Source organism: Ptychodera flava, chromosome 14 (genome assembly GCF_041260155.1).
Source record: "Ptychodera flava strain L36383 chromosome 14, AS_Pfla_20210202, whole genome shotgun sequence".
Lineage (NCBI taxonomy): Eukaryota > Metazoa > Hemichordata > Enteropneusta > Ptychoderidae > Ptychodera > Ptychodera flava.
This window is the reverse complement of record NC_091941.1, coordinates 30,873,660-30,892,647: the sequence shown is the minus strand read 5'-3', so window position 1 is coordinate 30,892,647 and position 18,988 is coordinate 30,873,660. Positions and strand designations below refer to the sequence as shown.

Below are 18,988 nucleotides of genomic sequence, written 5' to 3'. Positions count from 1 at the left end.
ATTTGTTTGGTCACGGTCCTCAACAATCAATATGACATTTTGACCCGGTGAAGAGAAATGATGCGTAGCTGAACTCTCTTGGTACTGGCTCATTTCTGGGGCAAGTGATGTGGAAAGTAATTGGCTCTGATCTATATTCGAAACTATTCAAGACACCTAATAAGACAGAAGTAGCTGTAATGCTATCGTTTATCAAAGACCAAGTAAATGCCCAATAGCGTACTTCAAAAGTACAAATGTCAACTGAGGAACTATTTCGATATAAGGGACTGGACATAAATTACAGGGGGGGGTGGGCCGGTGTTTTTCGAAAAACCGCTGCGTAAAAAATAGTGACCCTTCAAAAGTTCATGCACAAAAATTAGTGACCCTCCCCCTTATCCGTGCATGAAAATAAGTGACCCTCCCCTGTTACTCAATACCCGCAAAAAAAACCCCGCAATGTGTTAAAGACCCCCTTCTGACTTGCTATACTTTTTAAGTCGCCCTCCCGAAAGGAAGGCAAAATGTGGCCGATATAACGCGTTGTCCAAGAAATATCAAATCATATGTGTGTGATAATTCATGTAAATGTACTTTGCTTGAAGTGGCAGGTAAAAAGTGCTTGCCTGTACAAAAAATGTAATTTTTAGATTTTATCGATAATGTTGATTCACTATACATGTAGTCGACTATAAGAAAACTACGAACGTGTATTTTCCAGTATAAAACTAGCTATATCTGTTCATATACAGATGTTTAGTAACTGATATAGATATACTTGATTAGCATGGGTTGTTTACAAGTGCACATGTGAACAAGATATTTGATTTTGGAATTTCTGTCAAATGTTGATCCACTATACATGGGAGTCTATGACAAAACTATACATGGGAGTCTATGACAACACTGTCAAAAAATTTTCAGAATTAAAAATTTGCACTATTTGTGCATATATTGACCCTCAATAATTGACATAATTGTGCTTGATTAGAAGAGGGTGGTAAAATGTGCATCTGTGTACAATAACTTTGTTTTTGGAATTTCACATAAAATGTTGATCCACTATACATGGGAGTCTATGACAAAACTGTAAAAAAAATTTTCAGAATTAAAAATATGCACTATTTGTGTATATATGACCCTGAATAATTGACATAATTGTGCTTGATTAGAAGAGGGTGGTAACACGTGCATCTGTGTACAATAACTTTGTTTTTGGAATTTCGCATGAAATGTGGATCCATTATACATTGTAGTCTATGAAGAAACTATGAATAATTTTTTTTAAATACAAAACTTGGCAAATCTGTGTATTTATGTATGCTTGATTATTGATATTTATGTTCTTGATTAGACTAGAGTGGTTACAAGTCCATGTGTGTGTAAGAAATTTGATTTTGGAATTTCACCGAAATGTTGATTCACTATACATGGCAGTCTATGGTGAAACCCTATGAATAATTTTTTTCCAATACAAAAATAGGTAAATCTGTGCATTTATGTACACTGAATTATTGGTACTAATGTTCATGATAGACTAGAGTGGTTTCAAGTCAATGGTTGTGCAAGAAATTTGATTTTGGCATATCACTTAAATGTCGATTCACTATACATGGCAGTCTATGATGAAACTATGAATAATTTTTTTCCAATAAAAGAATAGGAAAATCTGTGCATTTATGTACACTTGATTATTGGTATTAATGTTCATGATTAGACTAGAGTAGTTTTAAGTCAATGGGTGTGCAAGAAATTTGATTTTGGAATTTCACTGAAATGTCCATTCACTATACATGGCAGTCTATGATGAAACTATGAATAATTTTTTCCAATACAAAACTTGGTAAACCTGTGCATTTATGTACACCTAATTATTAGTATTAATATTCATGATTAGACTAGAGTGGTTTCAAGTCAATGGTTGTGCAAGAAATTTGATTTTGGAATTTCACCAAAATGTTGATTCACTATACATTGTAGGCTATGAGGAAACTACAAATAACTCATAGGTTATCTGATCCTAAATTGTTATTCAAAAGTTGTTCGACCTGAAGCTTCCAGTTGTTATTGATGACACTATGCACTATTCTGAACAGTTTGTATTCTGTCAATGTCCTCAAAAAATTAAAAAATGTACATACAGCGACATGAACGTTTGACACCGACCTATACCCAATGTATTGTCAATGGGAGAATGATGTCAAATAAGTAATCTCCAAATTGTTATTGAAAGAGTTATTATAGGGGACAGTTATGCACAATAGTGTTGAATAAGTAGAAATCATGACAACTTAAATCAATGTGGCTGCTTGATCATCAATACATTTTTTATTATACCTGAAATTTGCGCCCGAAGGGCGCGCCGAAAATGGTAATGGCAGAAAATGAAAGTGCCAGGAGGTATTTTTTCTTTTTTCAGTATTCCATAACGTGCACATGCAATTTCAGCTTTGATGCATGAAAAAAGGTGACCCTCCCCCATTGGCTTGCACAAAATGTTATGACCCTTCAAAAATGCTTGCGCGAAAAATGGCGACCCACCCCCAAAAAACACCGGCCCACCCCCCCCTGTAATTTGTGTCCAGTCCCTAAGTACCACAGAAAGCTTAATCAAATCGAGCAGGAAAAGATTTATGGTACTAAACGTATGTATCTTGCAAAAAGCATGAACATATGCCACTACAAATATGGTACCCCACACGTTGCGTATATTAATTATTAAGGCCATAGGGTAGAGAAGCTAGGGTGCCTCACTTTCCTATTTTCATGGTCAGTCTAGTCCGGTGAGCTTGCTACACAAACAGCACTGCTTACTTAATTCAGGTCCTTTGAAGGGATTTACTGGTAAGACCAGAAATGCTTGGGGGACCAGTTCGCATATTGAAAGTGCTGTGGCGCTAAGGTGAACAATAAGCTTGTCTGATGCAGATGCCATCGCCTAAAAATAGAAACATACTTTCAAGTTATGAAACTTCCTGATGAATACGTGTACCCTTGTCTACTCGCGTGGCATTTCTCGTCTCCACGAACTATGTTTTAAAACTGTATCAAGGGCCATGATAAAGGGCATGGAAATTGCCTAATATAATTTCATTTTTATTGGACATCAAATTCCTTCAGTGAGTACAACTCTTCAGGGGTCAAAACAACAATCACATAAATAAGAAGTCAGACATTGAAATAGTACCGTAAAGTCAGTGAGCAACAATTGAGATAAATCTGTAACATCAAAGTACGGTGAAACGTTATCTGATATATTCATTATGAAGTCATTGTTCTTGACATAATCCTTATTTTTTTCATAAAACTCTTTGATATATCAACTATTTGATTATTCAATACGTTTTTGTTGCAAATATGGTGAACTCATATGTTGCCTGCACTTTAGATAAACTCTTTGAACTTAAAGGTACAATAGCTGTACATTTTGACGATATTATTTTTCATAATTTTTTGTTCCAGAAAAGAGAAATTTTCTTATTCATTTCCCTAACGTACTAGCCTTGCTTACACATTGCATATTGTACCGAAGTGCAATGTTATCGTTGACCAATGAATTTTAGGCCGGATTAAAATTCACTTGTCAACAACACGGTTTGACATAACACATAACATCACAGAGGTTGTATGAGTTTTTTTTTATTTCCCCCAAAAACCAAGCAAAACAACAGAAAAGGCAAAACAAAAGTGTACATACAAATCTAGTAAAACTTATTTGATTTACAAAAGTGAGTCTCTTTGCATATCAATCAATGGGTTTAAGCGATCCCGTTCAAATTGAGTCTGTTTTTCTTTTCAGCACTATAGCACTCTATCTTGCGGTTTGTTTTGACATTGAACTTCATACCGGCAAAGGAAGGTTGTATATTCTGGACCTTACATATGTAAATATACCGTTTAAAAAGTAATATCAAATGGTTCAGTGACTGTAGCTGCTTACTGCTTTCTAGCAAGCCGATAATGATGTTTTTCAAGTTGAAAAGCATGTCTTTCAGTGCCTCGCCATAAGTTTGCAGACTTGTCCAAATATCCTGAGCCTTCACACAGGAAACGAATGAATTAGAAATTGTCTCTTCGAGCTCGCCACATAAAGTACAGCTTGGGGAATATGCTATAGATTGTCATTTGTGGCCAAATAGTTATGGAGGATTTTAAACTAAAAAGCGCGCAAGTCGGAGGAAAGTGAGCCGTTGAAGGCCAATGAGTAGACCCGTTTGCATTATTCCTCTGTTAAATTATATTTAAGCATAATTTTGGTTTTAGAAGCTGGTGACTGGGATATTTTATTGGCAAGCCTGCGGTACAACATTTTAGACGTTAAGGAGTCCAGAACCACACAAGTATTGTCTATATATAGCTTGTCTCTCAGTGTTAAGCATTGAACGCTAAGATATGAGGGACAACACTATTTATTCCATAAATCTTGTAAATTCGTAAACTCGTTAAACTTTTTTTTCCCGATAGTCCCACGTGTGGAAATTTCCCTGATTATATAATAAATCTATAACTCTATGTATTCCTTTGTCAGCAAGTGCTTTGCAGTAGATGGGTTTTTGGCCAACAAGGATGTGCCGGTTGTTCCAAGTGATCTTGTGGGCGATTTGTTCGGGAGACAGCTCAAGATTGGTGAGATTTGACCATTGTAAAAACATCTCGTTGTAAAAAAGATGTATCTCAAGAGTATTGATACAACGAGCATCAAAATTACAATACATAAGGTAGTTCCCTCCTACTTCACCCATGAGGTGTGACAAAATCTCCTTCTAACCAGGGTTTTGAGAAGAGCAGAATCTTTTGATCCATTTGAATATTTGGCCCGAAATAAATGACTCAATATGGATCATATTTAGTCCGCCACTGTCTACGTCAGAGATATTAAAGAGCGTCCTGTCTGACCCCATCTTTACCTTTCCAATAAATTTGAAACAATATCTTTTATTTCTTTAATACTCCTTTGGGTAGGTATCATGGTTGCTATATAGATGAATTGTGACAGGTCAAATGTTTTCAAAATTTGAACTTTTGATGGAAAGCTCTCTTTGGGACTGAAGCGTGAAAAGTTACTTTAGTCTAGCTAATCTAGAAATCAGGTTTTCTTAAGTAGCTTTAGTGTGATTATATGACATGTAAACACCTAGTATTTTAATACCATCAGAAAAAATTATGCCAGCTCTTTTCATCCTAGAATTACAAGTACTAAGCTTACCTATCCAGAGCGCTTCTGTTTTTGCCCGGTTCAAAACCAATCTGGAACATTTGCTGAATCTGGCTATCGTCTGTAGAAATGAATCGACTGAATTCAAAGAACCTATGTTAACTGGCATCGGCAAACATTGCAAGCTTGATAGGTGTATCACTATCAACCATGATACCTTGTATATCTGGGTTGTTCTGTATTGAAATTGCTAAAAGCTCAAGAGTTATTATAAATAGGTAGGGGATAGGGGTTACCCTGTCTGACACCCCTTGTAACCGGAAAATAACCTGTTGTTGACCTAAAGTTCATGACACTGGCTGAAATGTTATTATAAAACATTTTGACCCAATTTATAATATCAAGACCGAAATGGAATGTTTTGGGGCTTTAAACATTAAGTTATGGTCTATAGAATCAAATGCCTTCTGGAAGTCAAGGGCTAAAATAATACCTGAGATATTTTAAACTTTCGTATAGTGCATAATATCCGTAATTGTACGGATTGTATGAGTATCGACAAGTTTGACACGATCGGGAAAACAAACTGAAAACAAACGGACGATTTCTTCGAAACAGATCAAGGTTAAAATTGTCATTTTGTTTCCAAGACCAGAATCACACCCTCCTTGAGATGTTATAGAATCGGAGTACGTTCAACATGACAGTTACCATTTCAATTAACACGACCCCCATCTACTTTATGTCAATAGTAATCATATTATTATTTATAGCCTTGTCTCTTTAAAATTTTAGCTCTCACAAGTAATCTCTTGCCATCTGCATACATATGTTAAAGTCAATTATTACTAGATAAAGCAATGCACCAATACCGATCATAAATATCAATGGGTTTATATCAGAACTCTGTGGTACATCGGTGGTAACGCTAAGTAAATCAGACGCGTACTGTTTATATAATTGACAGTTTGCTCACGATTAAATGACTACCATTTGACCCATCCAGTCGCTCTGCTTTGGCAGAGTTTACATTGCAGCAGTTTATCCAATCAGTGGTTTGCTTGATAAGATCAGAGGCCTTCTACAAATCAAGAAGAGGGGAGACGCTATTTAAATAATCATTAACCATATACAGTGAATCAAATGTTTATTGGGAGTAATGTTTGCTGACACCCGATCGACTTCTCTGCGAATGGCAGAGAACTGCAAGGAACTGTTTCTCGGAATAGCCTGATTCACAAACCTACGTTACCTGGTTACAGTGCACTCAGGAATAATTTTAGAGCAACGGTCAAATATCGTCTCCCGGGCAAAATGTCTGACAGTCCAGTATTGGCTTCTGACAGTACGATACCCTCGTGCAGTCCCAATGCAATATTGTATGTTTCATAAAATGGAGCGATGAAATTCTAGACGAGGGCGCACTTTGCTTGCCAAATGTTGATATGTCAGAGTTTGTGTTACGTAGTGAAGTTATGAGACAGAAATAAGCAGAAATATCGGCTTGCTGATGGTTAAACTGATAGATAACAGTAACAACTTTGGGAACATTAATACTTTTTTCTCTCAGGAACGTTAAAAATACAGAAACGTCCGCTCTCAGTCATACATCACACATAAACAGTGGCACTTGTTTGATTTATTGGCCACTAAAATGGATTTTCCAGTCTACCTTCGCCCCGGGGATTATGTTGCAAAAGATGAGTATTACGTAGAATATGCCGAAATGATTCAGAAAGCTTTGTTGTATCCAGCTCTGAGATCGTAATTCAACAAACACATTTAGTCTCATACAGTTTGAATTTTAGACTTCACGCCAACCTACTCTTTTCGGGTGCGACCGGTACGTACCACCTGATATATTTTAGGACAGATCTCTGAATAAAGCTTTCTGTTTAAGCGTGTGATTTATGTCTTTATCGACGCTTCGGTAGTCAGAAAGAGAATCAAAAGATATTTTGGAAGCTATTTTCTGTTCGAGAAAATTGAATGATATCGCTACGACTCTTACAGAAATGTTATTTCGATCCAACACAGCTAAATAGTGGTAGCGGTACAAAAGGCATTGGAAATTCTCGATTCACAAATCTGTTTATTTGATCGGTTTACAAATCTTGATATTCTCCCAATAAGACTGTTTTATGGTAACAATCACGATACAGTGGCTTGTTGACTTTGCAATTGTAAATGGCATCAAAATGATCAAGAAACATGATCAAGCAGTCCCCTTCACATGTGTCGACATATTAAGTTAACTCGTGTCCGCAATGACGTAATACCAAATACTGTCATATATTTACAGTAGACCCCCCGGAGCCAACATTTTCACTACTATTAAAACAAGTTTTCAACTACATCATTTTGTAAAACTTGACAATCCTCAGGTTTTGAGTTCGCCCTGTTACATTGCGAGCCTTCGGCAATGAGTATATTTGATCGGGTACGGTCAGAGGCATGGCGTTTATGGCAAGTGTTAATAACTGAGGCTCCAGTGTAGACTCCTGTGTAACACAGGTGCTTGTTTTGTGACGTAGAAAAAACCCAGCTCCATATCAAAATAATTCACTGTTTTCTGTTGTGTAGACTAAACTCGGCGACCATTTCCGGGATACCATCACGAATACAAGAGTATTTAATTTATTTTACAGTTTGACAAAGGATGGTTAACATCACAAGATGCTTTTAATAAAATCAGCATAAATTTCATTATCAACCTCTATAAGCACTATTAAGAAAGTAAAGCAGGATGGGTTGCACAACATCACTGCCAAACACAACAAATAGCATTCTGCTTCTGTAAATGGCCCGGCATACATTGGCCTTGCATATTATTACGTATTATATTACCATGCCTGCCCGTCGCATTTTGATTGGTCGAGCTGAACCACGTGACTGACCACAAATACACAGTTAATGGTCAGCGCGTCGCCCGTTATTACTACGTAGTAATTGGAAAGTTTCCGGCACACACAAAATATCACAACTCAAAACCTCTTGACAAGACATGAGAATACAACAAGAAATGTACATTGATAATACTTACAAATGTGTCATTACCATGTGAACTTTGACCCATATTTACGCATCACATGAAAACCATGAGTCTTGGGGAATTTAAAGTTTCACTGCTTAAAAAGAATTATGAAAGCTGGATTCAACGATGAGAAAAAAATTCTGGGGTGATTTAAATTGTGCTTTTGTACACAAAACTATGATTACATTATTTAAAGGTGGCGGAGAGAAAAAAAATCCTTGGGACAAGTGGTTCTCGATGAGTAAGGCTCAGGGACACATTAATCCTTTCACTGAATAATTGCGATTGAAGTGAGATATACGGCGTGATCACAGGAATGTTCGTCAAGTGTTCCGGAATCCATTCGGATGTTACGTTTCACAAGCGGTTGAGTTGTAATAAAAGCTGATTAAAATCGACAAAGCAGTTATTCAATCTGCACTTCAAAGATTTGCCATCGGGATTGCGAATCAATAAGTGTCGTTATTAGTCGGGGCCAGGGCATTGGTATGTAATTAAATGTCAATATTTGGAAAAGAAATGAAGGCCCTTGTCCACCGAAGGTGATCCAGCCTTACGTCAGCCACGCCACGCTTTAATCAATCATCAATGGCGCCCCTTTTTGACATAAAAAGGGATATATTTCCATACTGTCTATGATGAGAATGTGATAGTACGCCTGCATGTCTGACCAAGGTCGCATTTCTGAAAAATGAGGGGTGAATTTCATAGTTTTTTTCAAATGTAGGACGCGGAACATGCAAGATCGAACTATTACGTGATTTGCATATCTAGGCAATTGGGGCTGGCTGTATTCAGGGGCAGCCAATAAAGCTGTTTGCGGCAATATAGGTGTTCATTAGATGCTTTCGGACGCGAGCGGTATAGCGTGATTTCAAATCGCAGTCTGAAGGGAAACTTTTCCTTTTTTTTTGCCAATGGGCAACAGTGTGAAAAATCATCAGGCAGGAAGGAGTTAAGATTCGATTGTTTTCGGGTTTGTCGATATAGAGTGCAAAATCACTTGGCAGGCCGAAGAAAAACGAGACTTTGTAGCCAAAGGACAGTGAACATCTTTTGTCACACAGTGATCGGATGAGGGCTAGTGGGGAGTTTTTTCTGATGGGGAGTAAGACACGCTGATGGCTTAGTAGTCCAGTCAATTTAGGGTTAACCTAGGACTAATTGCAACAGAATTATTTCTTCACCATGACCTTTGGAAAGGTCTCACTAATGACATATTAAAAGTATAGGAAAATCTAAGGGGTGCAAATTGGTTAAATTTGCATATATTCAAATTAGCTATATATTGCCTCTACAATGACTGCTATACTCACATTTTGGGCATGTAAATTGAAATCAAGTGACTTTTTCATTGCAACACAATTTAGTAAGATTCAACAAGTTTTTTTCTAATTGTCTTGAACAATAAATATCATGCAAATTAACTAATTTGCATATATTCGCAGTTTTTTCATTATTTCAGACAAAATGATTGTTTAAGCTCATATACAATCACATTTTTTTCCCTATGAAATTGTTAAGGTTTTGCAAGAATTTTCAATTCCATACCAAAAAATATGAAGTTGACCTAATTTGCATGCTAATTATTTTAATACAAAAGGCCTAATTTGCATAATTGACACAAACTGTCTTCTGAATACAATACGACTACAATAGCTTCCATTGACATTTTCTGGTTATTCAGAAATTCAACGAATAAAGAGAGGAGTTTCAGAGAATTACTGTTTATATAAAGGGAATCAGAATACTTTCTTTGGATATTGTTCTTTCTTTTACGACGTTAAGGTTATTCATGAAAAATCATAGGACATGTTCAATTTTTTGACATCCATCGTCAATAGTTCAGTCATTTTCTCCTACAACATGTTCGATTGCAGTAAAATTTTTGAAGGAATTTTTTATGCTTTTGGTCACTATTTTCAATGACGATGGAAATATTCAGTTACTAATAAATGGTTCACCACACTTAACAGTTGTGCCTGTGAATCATCATTCTCATTATTGAACTATCATTAGTATAAAATTAAAATACAAACATCATTTGAATCACCATAATGGTGGTGGTGATGACAATTGTTATGATGGTCATTATCATATCATAAATTTCTTCCTCTTCCTCCCTGTTCACATCTTCCTCTAAGTGGTTATTTGTTTACAGCCAGAATCCTTTCGTTGACAACAGAAAGTCTATATTTTGTTTTCTGCCGGGGTTATTGAGGCTGCTGCAGTTCATTGTGGAACCCATAAGAATGGGGAAGGGTAACTCAATGAAAAGATGTGAAGCAAGGGATGATATAATTGTACCGTGTATCATATCAGATCTAAGATGTGCAAGTATCACTCATGAGGCTGTTTATGTAATGGACTTTCCATTCGCAGATTATTAGACTTTTGTATCGTTACCAATAAGATCGATTATTCAAGAAATTGACAATCTGGCCGATCTGAGGTAAGACTTCCATAAGGTTCAAAATAAAAGATGACCAATTATATGATAATTTGATGTCAAAAATTTGATATCTTCATTGATAAACTCGTTAACGGCAGCTTCTGTGATGCAAACCCCTTCACATTTTGGTTTTCTTGTTTCTAGGTTATAAAAATTGAAAAGAGCAGCTAGACCATGTAACATTATGAAAAGTGTCTAGATTTGCGTTTACCAGTGATTTAGATTATCATGATTCAGTCAACAGATTTTTTCAGTCAGTTTTTCCTTTAATGCTATGACTGTATACTGTGAGATTAAACAGGAAATCTCTCTGTTCAGTCCATTATATGACTTTATATTGATTTTTAATTGTTGTCTTCAAGAAATTTCAAAATTTTGAGAAATGCAGTGTACTTGATTATCGCAATGTCTTTCAGCTGTTTAAGGAACAGCTTTGCTCATTACGTGGCATATTTCATAATTGGCAGTATAGTATAATAATTGTACCTCTATATCATCATGATCATTATAATTTCTATATCATTATTGTCATAAATTAACAGGCAAGTTGCACACAGTCAAAAGTATATCTGATTTACCGGTGACCACATACAACCTGGTCTTTACTCTACGATAGTTAATACACTAAGGACTCCCCAACTTTTTCTTATTTGGTCAGTTTTTCAGAAGTTTCAACAAGCTATAACTCTGCAATGCCTTTGACCCCAAATGTCTAGTTTTTTTTATTCCACAGAGAATGTTGACTACTTTTATATTTTAATAGTTTTATTGAAGTTTATAACTGACGCTATAGCCTTTCCAGCCACCTTAATCTATATTAGTAATACCGGTAAGGGTGAAAATAGAAGAAACTATTAGAGCAAAAACACAAATTTTCTTCAGACTGCCTTCGTAAAAAGCGTTGGTTATTTGGCCAAGCATTTTGGTATGCATTTAGATAATCCAAATCCGCCAGAAAGTTCCAAATATTATAGGCAGATTTAGGGATTTAACTGTCTTGACATTATGCAAATTCTCTAGATAATTGAAACGAACTATACGAATCAATCATGGATTAGTTTCACAGGGCTTTTCATCCTGTACTCCCTATTGTATAAAATCATTACAATGAGTTAAAGTACACAGAAAATAAATAATCATGTCACTTTCTTTGTACTGAGCAAAATGTTCGTTCAAGTTATAAAGTGATCATCTTTCGGTAGGAACTACTTGAAGTAATAAACAACTTAAACAAGTAGAGTCTCTTTATGTAACTTCGCCTTTTACTGATAATATAATTAATTAAAATAAGCTGATGTCTATCTGAAAAATTAAAGAAATCTATTTTAATGATCATCATATAGGATTTATGCACACGAGGAATCGTTCAAAAATAGGTAAAATATATTTAGCATTGTTAGTAAAAAATGCCAACCTCTCTTAACGATATTGTAAAACATTTCAAGAATTACATTTAATAGAATGTAGGCATTTCCTATAAAATCTTTTACAATTTGCCCTGTTGCACAATGTAGAATGTATTAGACTTTAAAGATACCTTTTCTTGGACCTTTTAAATATTTAAGGTGAAGAAATAATTCATGTTCCAATTAGAAAACGGAAGTGACATGGTTGACATATTGGACTAATGCAAATAAGAACTTTTTTTATTGCTGTAAGATATATTTGAAAACATTGCCTAAACTAAAAACACAAAAATGATCTTACGTAGTCATTACAATGTCAGCTTATCTCTTAAATCACTTCCGTAAATAGATTATCAGCAACAGGTTTGTATAGCGTCTATGACCCGTATAGCATTTTGGTAAATTAGCTGTCTTATTCACAACTTCATTAAACTTGCGGTATGTAATTTCCATGACCATACTAAAATTTACAATGAAGAAATAGTTCTAATGATCTCCTTTGTTTTTTAACATTATATATAGTCATTTATAGGTCAAAGAAAGGGAAAAGTAAAGTGGTTGGAGGGGCACATTGCAGTTATGTAAAATGAGAATCGTAAATGATATGATGCATTTCCTACACAAAAAAAAATACATTAAATAATCAAATTGCTTGAATAAAATTTCAATTTGCTCACTATATTTTAAAGAAATCTATTGACAGCAACGATTTTGTTCCTATTACTAAGTTTTATATTTATTCAAGTTAGCACTGTCTCACCTCTTCCTCTAAGAGGTTACTAGTCATTTTTGTCATTCTGGGACCCGAACGAATTACAGAGTGAAATATAAACTACTTTTTGTGTAGATTAAATATAATTTTTAGCTAAAATGCAGTGAAAAGTGAAACACAGTGGCAGCCATTCTTTATTTACGTAAATTAGGAATATTTCTTGGGCGATAAAATATGTTCAAAAATATTGCCTGGACAAAAAATAAGATAAATGCATACATTATTTGAACATAATGTCGTGTTTTTCTCAATTCAAGATGCATATTTCTTTTATCAGTGAATGTATTGCACCCATTATCCGTTTATATCTATACAAATTAGGTAATGTTATACCTCTTAGATTGTATTGGACTTTTAGTATGTCATTCTAGGACCTCTCTAAAATACACAGAGAAAAATATTTCTATTGCTGTTAGAAGTAGCTTAAAGTAGTTATTAATTAGGGATATAAAAAGAAAAGCGAAGTGTTGTGGCGGCCATATTGGATTTATGCAAATGAGGAATATTTCTGTGATGACAAAATATTTCCATCAACATTTCCTAAACCGAAAACAGGGCAAATAAGCCAAAAACCTGTATATATCATGTTTAGCCAAATATTTTTAGTAGAAACATTCTATCAGCTTGTAACGATAATCTTTTTAAATTTATGTAAATTACGCATTGTTTACATTTCTAGATTGTACTAGGCTTTTAGTATGTCATTGTGGGACTTCTCTGAAATACAGAGTGAATAAATTATTCTATTGCTGTCAGAAGTAGCTTAAAAATAGTTATTAATAGGGAAAAATACAAAGAAAAGTGAAGGTTGTGGCGGCCATATTGGATTTATGCAAATGAGGAATACTTCTATGATGACAAAATATTTCCATCAACATTACTTAACTAAAAACAAGGCAAATAAGCCAAAAACCTGCATAACATATCATGTTAAGCCAAATATTTTTAGCAGAAACATTCTATTAGCACCCGAGTTTGTGACCATAATCTCTTTACATCTATGCAAATTAGGCACTGTTTACAATTCTAGACTGTGCTAGGCTTTTAGTATGTTATTCTAAGACTTCTATAAAATACAAAGTGAAAAAAGTTATTCTATTGCTGTCAGTAGTAGCTTAAAAATAGTTATTAATTAGAGAAAAACAAAGAAAAGTGAAGTGTTGTGGCGGCCATATTGGATTTATGCAAATGAGAAATATTTCTATGACGACAAAATATTTCAATCAACATTACCTAGACCAAAACGTGGCAAATAAGCCAAAAACCTGTATCAAATTCATGTTTAACAACATATATTAAGTAGAAACCATCTATCAGTGAAAATTTTGTACCCACGAGCCCCTTTACATTTATGCAAATTAGGTACTGTTGCACCCCTTAGATTTTATTATACTTTTAGTATGTTATTTCTAGGACCTTTCCAAAATGCATGGTGAAGAAATAATTTCTGTTGCAATTAGTCCTAGGTTGACCCTTTTTTTGGCTTAGATTGACTGGACTATAGAGGGGGAATGTTCAAATATTTGCGTTACGACAGTCCCGAACAGTTTTCACCGCAAACATCATATTTTTTTTCAGAATACATTAGAATAGTATATATTTGCAAATAAATATTTTAAAAGACAATGTCTCGATTTCGGCTGCCCCTGTGCAATGGCTCCAGTATCATGGCTCAAGTAAATACAATCTGACATGGCGGATGTATTGACCGAAAGGAAGCTTACTTCATGAATCCTGTGTTTAATATGACCGAATTTCAAAGATTTTTTCATGGAAGTGTTGCCTACGTTCCTTGCATACTACTGACCCGACCCAGGTACGTTTTAATGTATGGTTATAATCAAGGAATATACGAGGAACGATCACCTTGGTAAACTTTCATTCCTTTGAAAGGTCAAGTTGTTTGCTATTTTGAACTTCACGTTCGCAATAGGTCTATTGAGCGTTGTTTGCATACTTAATGATGAATCTGCGACACGAAGTCGAAGAGTAAGATATTTTGTCAAAGTCGAATATACAAATATACGCTAGCTTCTTATGTTTCCATACGTGTACCGAATGGATGCAATCACGGATTTTCTGTAGTTTGCCATCTGTGCAGCTCCTTCTGTATCCCCAGTAACTTTTATAATTGCAATATTTACTATCATACGTCAGTGCTTTACTACTTTCTTTGACACATTGGTTCAAAAACAGTCACAAGGAATTTCAAAGTGTTTTAACACCTAAAATTTACGATGGCCGTCATTTTCACAAGTTTTAAATGAAACAAAAATTGAGATAGTTGACACTTTACATCTCTAGTTACTAAAATGACTCAATAAAACCCATAAAGAGACAGAAAAGAATGGCCAGGGGCTTCCTGTTTATTCTATAGGAACTCAAGTTTAGGAGTGTTTGCAACTTGACACAAGTCACGGCTTATTCATATAGGGGCCATCAAATTACACAATGCAATAGCCTGCACTGAATACATAATTGACATGACAGGTTCCGCAGTGTAGTATTGGTGTGAAAATAATGGGCGAAAGAAACGAGAAAATCACAAAACTACACCTGATCGTGTCTATATTTAGTAAGCTCATTTCAGTTAAAGTCATTCGTAAACTTACCTTCCCCGAAGAGACCTAAAATTTACACTTGTTACACAAAATTTTTTGCCACTGAATTTAAAGTAGTATGCGCCTCGAAAGTAAAAGACTTAAACTTTTGCTCAAACTCTTCTCAAGGAATATTTCAACCATTCTCTTTCAAAACGAAGAATAAAAATCAGGGGTCACCGTGCAAAATTTGGTACTAGAGTAACACATTATCCAAGATTTACTGATATTTGAAATTAAAAATGGCCGCCATCTCTGTGTTAAATCTATGAAGAAAAGTAAAATGTTCGAATTTCGAAAAAATGAGAAGTTTTCTTACAGCAGGAATTTTAAAATGAACCTTCACAAATGGTAGATCAGAAAACAATTGAAAAAGTTTGAGAGTCTGAATTTCTGTCCCCGAGGGGCGTTCTATCTTAAGTATTATGTGGATAACCTTTTCAAGCCCCAAAATTTGGCATTATAGGGACGATCAGATGTAGATGTGCGATCACTGGAAACCAGCGTACAGACCGACCAGCTTGTAATTGCCGGGACAAGTCTACATGCCCGTTAAAAGGTGACTGTCAAATCAAAGGAGTCGCTTGCAAGGCCAAGGTATTAAAGGGAGTCAACCAGGCATGTCTTTATTATTATTATTAGAAACACAACTTCCCTCTGAAGGGAAGAAAAGCGTTACAAAAACAAATGAGAGAGTTACTCAAAAGAAACCAAAACAGTGTTTCAAAGTAATAATAAGAAAAAAGAAATAAATTCATACAAAAAATAATATCATGATTAATCTATCAAGATAGCGAGAAAATCAAATAATGATTACATTTCTGATAGGCGTTCCATTCTTACATGTAGATATGATGATGTACTGTGCTAGATTAATTGATATGCTAGTATTTTTCATTATGAATTCAAATTTGTTAGGCATATCATAAAATGTGTTGTTATATTTTGCAGCTGCAGCAAACAGAGATTTCTTTGGCTGGTGTAAAATTTGCAAGAAATGATGAAGTGTTGTTCGTCTTCTACACATTTGCTATCGCAAAGTTCGCAGATTTTTTCATGTACAGGAATTTTATTGTTGCGTCTTTCAATTTTTAATGAATGGTCACTTAATCTAAATTTGACAAGACTGTCTCGGAGATCAATATTATTGATAGTAGTAATGTAATTTTCAAGCTTGATACTTTGTTTAAATATTCTGTATGTTCTCAATTTATTTTTTGCATCTTTATTCGTTCTTTCATCATCTTGGATTTCTCTTTCCCACAGTTCATCGTATGTGCCTTTCAGTTTGCCATAAATTTTGGTCGATTCAGACCTAGTAATAATTTGATCGGAATTAACCAGGAGAAGGTTTGCACCGGCCTCACTGATAACACCTTCAAGACACGCTTCGCTAATCACATGCAATCGTTTCGTAACAAAAATAGGAGAACAGCACGGTCAAGGTTTGTTTGGTATCTTAAAAACAAGGACCAGGTCTTTGACGTCTCATTGTCAATTATTGACAAAGCATCGAGTTACTCTAATATATAATGCAAGTAAGCGATGTAATTTTTGTATATTAGAAAAGCTACACATTATCAGTGCTGACAATTCTATGCTGTTAAACAAACGCTCTGAGTTGGTTTCAAATGTCGCCACCGAAACAAATATTACTTATCAATTTTTAACACCACCTAGCAATATAATGGTACGTCCTAACTATACAAATGAGAATTTAGAGTTAAGAATCTTTTAGCATCAAGCACTGTACTTTCCCACGAGGATATCTGTGGAAACATGTACACAAACACGCAAACACATAGATGATGATGATGATGATGATGAAACAGCAATTGGACTACATAGAAATTATAAACGTTCTTGAAAACATATTTGCTACATTATGGAAATAATTGCTTAAGTTCGTCGCTGCATCGAAGTATTGCAGGCTTGAAACTCCATTATTAAATTCTTTGTCTAACTCCTTCTCACAGGGCTTGCTTCATTTTTTTTATTCTGCGTCTTTTAACGATACTAAGCTTATCTGAACCACTGGATATTAGTCTGTTCCTCACATACGGGGGTTGTTTGGTTTCTTATAAAGTCTAAACGTTATCCCGAGTAGCCTACATACAAACTGTTTGTGGGTATACAATCCACTATGTCAACTTAGCTGCCGTTCTCTGTATGACTCAATATGGAAACACAACTGTATAAACGCGTCTATCATGATACTCTTTGGAGAGTATCATGACGAGTATGTTGCTTTGCCCACAGCCATTAAGTTACCCTTGAATTCCTGCCAAAATATTGTTTCAAATAACTCGCCCATGGGTCATTCTCGATAATAATGTGGGACAAATTGGAGAGTCATTGTCGAATTTAATTTGACACAATGTTTGCATTTCGGTATGCAGCCCGGGTCTTTTTTATTTACACTTTGCCATGTACCAATGCGCACAACGATCGGCATTCTTTCCACGTGTTAGGCTAGATTGATTCTGTGAAAACGATCAGTACGTGATAAATTGTTATCCTCATTTGCAAGTCAAACACGCATATCATAGTTAAAGCGTCGACTTGCCGCTACATTACAAATTACACAAGATGCACAAAAAGCGCGTAAAAATATGTGCGAAAGCAACCAACGTGTTATATATATGTACACACACACACACACACACACACACACACACACACACACACACACACACATATATATATATATAATATATATATATATATATATATATATATATATATATATATATATATTATATTACTTTGTGATTATTTAATATTTACTTTTTACTTTGTACTTGAAGTAATTTGTGTTATTATTTATATCGCTCTGCTTTAAAAGCATCGAGCACTGTAATTTCCCATGAGGACATCTGTACACATACATACATACATACATACATACATACATACATACATACATACATACATACATACATACATACATACATACATACATACATACATACATACATACATACATACATACATACATACATACATACATACACCTGACGAGTGTAGCAGATTCTGCTGACTGTACGAAACAGATTTGTAGAAATTTGTAGTTGGAATGTGAACAGGGTGTATACATAGTAGTTTATCCAGCTCTGATTTGGTACCTAGTACTCTCTGTCTCTGTCTCTGTCTGTCTGTCTGTCCCTGTCTCTGTCTCTCTCCCCTCTCTCGCTCTCTCTCTTTCCCTCCCTCCCCTCTCTCTCATCTTATCCCAGGGTCCGGTGGCTAATCCCTTATTGCAGGGTTACTAGCTGTACATCTCACCATATGCACAATGCACTACACATGTGTATCAAACTCGAGTTTAACAGATTTTACTGATACTGTCTGAGTTGGCGCAAAACTTACATTAACATGGAATTTAGTCATAAATTATGTAAGCAGCAGCAGAAAAACATGCTTTCTCATTCAGCAATGGGCATCCTTTACAAGGGGAATTCGGCTTGTGATGCCGTTGAAGTCATTTTACATAATTTACTGAATATAAATTGTCAATTTGTGTGTAGCTTTCCGCACAGTATGAGTAATTGATTGTGGGCGTCAGAAAAGCACAGTGAACTTTTTAT

General features: G+C 35.2%; 1 protein-coding gene across 1 annotated transcript in view; it reads right to left on the bottom strand.

Annotated features, from left to right (window-relative positions):
* Positions 1–18,988, bottom strand: part of LOC139150144 (small ribosomal subunit protein uS12m-like) — a 629,842-nt gene that overhangs the window by 93,334 nt on the left and 517,520 nt on the right. The window lies entirely within an intron of this gene.